The sequence below is a fragment of the Lygodium microphyllum genome, chromosome 10 (assembly GCF_053477565.2).
Source record: "Lygodium microphyllum isolate KBCC chromosome 10, Lygodium_microphyllum_v1.1.10, whole genome shotgun sequence".
NCBI lineage: Eukaryota > Viridiplantae > Streptophyta > Polypodiopsida > Schizaeales > Lygodiaceae > Lygodium > Lygodium microphyllum.
The window spans coordinates 45,851,988-45,857,987 of record NC_141144.1 but is presented as its reverse complement, the minus strand read 5'-3'; positions in this window follow the sequence as shown (position 1 = coordinate 45,857,987).

Genomic DNA, 6,000 nt, shown 5'->3' with positions numbered 1-6,000 from the left:
CTCACAATTATATATGTATTTGCTTTTGCAGGCTCCCTTCAATATGCCACTACAGCTAGAGGAGTTTGTCTGATGCGGATGAGTCGTAGAAAGTAGATTAGGCTACATAGGATTACTCCCCATCTTGTATTATGTAAGGCCTTATGGCCTCTATCCTCCATATGTAATAGCTAAGTGTATATGATTCGGACTTCTATGTTGTAGCATGACTCCATATACACATCTCCACGTTATTCACCACATATTGATGTACATGTGTATATATATTTGCTTTGTCGCAGTAGCACTTCTCAATTTAAGTTCTATTATTTTCTTTATCAATACAATGCACATTTGTGTTAATTAATGTAATGAAAGTACTTGTTTGCAAAGTCTTGTCATTATTTGGGATCGATTGTCTAACTTCTTTGACAGCAAGAATTGTCTCGATGCAGCCCTGCCACAAATTTTTATTTTTTTTTTTGCAACCGTCGGTATTAATGTCGCAAAATAATTCTGCAATCGTCGCTAATAGCGTCGGAAATTCCTCTGTAACCATCGCTATTTTCGTCGCTAATACCAACGAAATTAGCGATGAAAATAGCGAGGCAAATAGCAACGACAGGGATATTTTTCATATATAAAGAAAACGTCGTTATAAATATCGTTATAGCATGTATATGTTGTAGTGACATATGGTGTTATTAAGAGAGATTCTACTTTTTTAGGAGGATGCAATGAGCAAACATTGCCAGCCATGAGAAAGTCTCTTGTGGATTGGTTACTCTATAGAGAGAAAATTCACGTCACAAAAAATCGCAATAAACCTTTGAGTATTGATGATATATGTACCTTGAATTGACATATTTATTAATGAAGATAACATCTTTTAATTCTTTCTATTATTTTAATTTATATTTTTTACCATAATAATAATTCTTAAAACTATCTACATGATTGCAATTAGTTTTTTTATATATAAAAAATACTATATAATTAATTATAACTAGTTTGTTTATATAGTAAAATTTCACTACATGGATAACTAGAGAATTTTGAAATTCCTATATAAAAATATTTTACTATATCACTATGTTTTAAAATGTTCCACTTTTTTTCTAAATTTTCTCTTTTTTTACTATATGGATATTTTTTTCTAAATTTTCTCTTTTTTTACTATATGGATACGTGTCTTAAGTTCCTTGTGTCGATCGTTGTCAAATCAGAGCTCTTCTTTGGCGATGATCAGGGTGCACTGCATGTCGTTACCAGTGTTTCGTGCGTTTGTTTTCAGGTCATACGTGACGTTTCCCTTACTCCGAAAACCATTCATGTTCCTTCACCAATGGGATAATCCGTTATGGGCCGGCCCTGTCTCGTGTTCACCTCCTGCCTTCGCCGACAGAATAATTCGTTATGCCACGGCCGTCACTGCCTCGCGTTTCACGTCCTGCCCTGTCCTTTTGGATAGATGCGGGCAGAGGTGGCTTCCAACATCCTTCCGTGTCCAGCTGGCTACCAAAACAGGTCTTAGAAAAAACAATACATCTCTGTCACTTTCTCCTCGTCTTGACAAGCCCGAAGTGTTTCCCTCAGGCTGTGGGTGATGCTTGGGAATGCATTTCCAGGTGGATATGGTGCAAATGTATCCTTAAAGTCCCGGCCGTAAGTTTACACGGCATAGGCGGTAGGAACTTATTCACATGATGGCAGTGGGAGATTTTTCATTTTGTGAAAGCATGCAATTTGTGAAAATTTGAAAAGCAAGATTAAATGCAACATTGATTAAGAGCGAGAGGGTACATTAACTCTATAAGATCATGGTGGAATATTGCATAAAGCAAGACATTTTCTTTTAGGTGGAAGATGATGATATCTCCATTTCCAAAATGTTATATCTAAAGACTTGATGTACTTTCTTCCTTGCATATCCTCTATACATTGATCTTGCAATATTGTTGTGATGATCATCCCCATAATCAAAGTCAGCTGGTATAGCTATAACACCACCTTTGTCACCTCTTTGTGGTCACTCTATTACATCGTCTACTTGGATGGGATGAATTGCTTGTATTCCAAGCATTAAGCTTCTTGTTGTTCTTTGATCCTCTTCTATTGAGCTATCGAGTTAAAAGCTTGCCTCAACCTCACTATCCATTCCATGCCAAAAGAGTCATCATGGCATATACAAATATTATGTGAGTTCCCCCAACACAACCAACTCTAGCATGTGATGTAGATTCATGTCATATCTCTTGAAAAATATGTTAAACCTTGCCTTCAACATACTGAAAGCTCACTTCAATGGTATTCTCATGCTAGATTGTATGAAATTCCAATGATATTTCATGTGTGATAAGTCTTTTTTGCATCCTTTGAAGGGTACTAATATGTAGATCGTAGTACCCAAATAACCCCTAACAAGATGTTTTATTAAAAGTCATTTTTTAAACTATTTTCAAACAATTTTTGGTGGGCTTATGAAAATGGTCTATTTTGGTTGATTTGAGTATCCAAAAGTTTTTCTTTTGGATATGTATGTAGAAGTTAGAGCAGAATCAAGTTGTAGAAAAACTCAAGAAAGGAGTGCACTCCTCAAGATTTCCATATAGGGTTTTTGGTTTCTATGAAAGGAGTTAAGAGGGTATCTTCACTATATAAATTCTTTTGCATAGTAATATAGAAAGTATTTTTTTAGCTCTTTATTCTTTCTTTGATCTTATTTTTTCTTCTAAACCCCTCTTGTTTGTGGCTTGATAGATAGCCCACCTTGACAACGAAACGCGAAACTTAATTGAGCATTGGAATTTGAGTTCTATTTCACAAGGGAAGCATGGATAACTCACCCTAATAGCAATCTTATACATACCTAAGAAATGTCATTTTTACAACTAATGAGTGGTGAGAGTAGGGCATACATCACACTTGGTTCAATGAGAGTAAGAAACAAGGGGGGAATATCCATCCCACTATCCATACGGCATAATCTCACACTGGCCCCTTAAAATGATGTTAAGCTTGGTAACAATCTTGTTAAATTTGGAGGGTCACATACTAATAGCTCTAACTAGTATTTAGGAACACTATATGACTTATCAAGAGTCCAATTTTATAATCCAACCAAATTTCGGGTCCACCATTTCTAAGCAATTGGTCATTGGGATTGAGGCCTCTCACTTTTCTTGATGGGTTTTGCTTTAGTTGTCTAAGGAGGAAGATCATGCTACCACAGTATTGGAGTATATAAAACTAACTTCTTTTTACTATCTCATCACAATACAATCTTTACCACATGACAAATGCATTGAATAATAATAATAATACATATTATATTATAATAAGATATGAAAGATCATCACTCTATATAGTGGTACAAAATTCCTCTCTATAGAGAAGACAACCATCTTGCCTAGGATGGGACTTTCTAACCTGACATGCTTGGCCTATATGTGATTACAATTCTTTTTTTGGAACACAAGGAATTTAATCGCTCAAAGTCATGCTAATCTTCTATGAGACTCTAGAGCCATTCTACATAACATGGGTACTTACCACTCAACCATTTTTCCTATCAAGTGCTTGAGTGATAAAAAAGAATAGAACACCGACCTCTTGCAAGAGTGTAGGACCCTCACCTACATGTGAGTTCTTAGGTATCCTACAAAGGATACTCAAGTGCATTTGTATAGGGGTCCCAATGGCTTGAACCACTATAATTATTATTCTATTTGATTGGTATAATCATGGATCTATAAGATAAAATAATCTATCACATTCCAAATATAGAAAATAATTGTAACCATAAAAATGAGGCCTTTAAATACCTTTTAAACATGACGTGCTACATAGAAACTACCCTTCTTGTTCAAATATTCTGTTCCTAAAAAGTAAAGGTTGATTTCAACATTTCATGATTTTTGATTCAATTTCTTTATAGCCAACATAATCTAGGAAGAAAAAATATCTATTCTACGTGCCTTTGTACACAATCGTGTGTTTACTTATCTAATTCCTACTATTGTGTATAGAGACATCCATAAAATTTTAATTTAAAAAGTGATAAAATTGAGAATAATTTCATAGCAATTTTAATGAATATAAATTTATCCAAACCTGATTGTTATCTTTAGACCATCCATCATTGCATGGAATTATTGCAACTTTGGGTTGGCATGGACCATTGTATCTTTGGTTTGCATTTTTGGGGCTTCTTTTGGTTGCAGTTTAGTCTTAGGATAGGCCTCATCTTCAATAATGACTTCATTGTTGATGGGAGCATGAGCATTCTCCCTATGTTCTTTTGGGGCCACACGAAATATTCTTTAGGTCAAGAACTACATAGATGCACTCATACAACATCTAAACCTTGCGCATGCTATTGTCAACGTTAGAGTAGGGATACAATAGTCCTTGTGAATTTTCTTTGGTCAATTTGAATCCATTTGGTTCGAATCACCTCTAGGGCTTAATTCATAGACATAAGGGCTAGAATAATCAAGGATGAGATGTATAACAATGTGAATAGACTTATAGGGATCTAATGGTTGCTCATTCTCTCTTGCAGAGATTCAAATCTATGTTCTTTTTCCAAATAGGCAAGATTCAAATAAACTTTTGGTAAGGACGAGCACAACACGCTTTACTATTTTCCTTCCTTTTTTTGCATTTTATTTTTGACTTGGCCTAGTTGAACATATATTTTTCAAAAATTATTTTTTCTTCTTAAAGAAAAAATTAAAATTTCTTTTTCCATTATTCCATTATCCAAAAAGTGTTTTTTCCCTATTCATTATTATAGGTAAGGCCTAATATACTCCTAGTGTCGAATTAATGTACCAAAAAATTGTAAAGTAACTAATTTTTTGAGATGAATGTGTCTATACCATCAAAGTTTCTAAATTTTAATACTAAATGGTTTATTTTAAAATTTTTAGTTTTTTTAAATCTTTCAAGATCCATTTTAAAATGTATATGTTTTTTTTTCTTTTAATGTCATGTGATAAAATTTATCAACTACATTTGTGTCTAACAATGTACAAATATAAAAATATGTTAAGACCTCATATTTGATCGATGACATCACTTTTTAAACATATATTAATTTTTTTCCAAATACAAAATATTTTATTAAGTTGAATTTTGTAGTATAAACACTACATACTCTCCTCCTTAGAGAAATCAGGATACCCAATGTGAAGAGAAATTGGGGACTCTCTTTTATATGATGAGGGTAATCCTTCCATTGGACAAGGTATTCCCTTAGGCTTTAGTTCCTTAGAGGCTTTTCCTTTGTTTAAAGGAGTCTTTCATGTTCCAAATTTAGAATTCCTTGGGCAAGCATAACTATATGCTCATCATCAAGTATATGTTTTGGATTAGGTACATAGGGCTTAAGTAGGCTTACATGAACTATATAGTATGGAATTTAAAATGGGGTGGGTGTTTGAGATTGTACGCTCGTTTTCCCATTGCTTTGGTTACTTTATATGATCCACAATAGCTTGGACTAAGCTTCTTATATTTCCCCAAGGATAGTGAGCCTTTTTAGTTTCCACCCTTAGGAAAACCATGCCACCTTTTTCAAATGTTTATGTGTGTCCTTTAGGGTTTGCATAGGATTTCTATCAATCTTGTTGAGATATCGAGCTCCACTCGTGATATGCCAGGGTGATCGTTGTGCATTTATGTCACTGACTTGTTAACTGCAGATGCGGTTGGTACACCGCCCGTGAATAATAGCTAGATGACAGCTATCCTTATCTACTCTAGTTTTGGCTCAGTTAGTATGCCACCTTAGTTAGTTGAGTTTGGTTTGAGACCCATATATAGGATTCTTCTATTTCTCTGTACGAAAGTTCTTTTGGCTTACACAACTAAGAAGAGGAAAACTGTCTTCAACCTCCACCTTTGTGTGTATTCCCCCATTATGTAAGTGAGAAAGCTACAAGTGAGACTTCCTTCTCTCCCACAATCTTGACATGGTATCAGAGCCTGGTTCCTAGTAAGGAGCTCAAGAAAGCA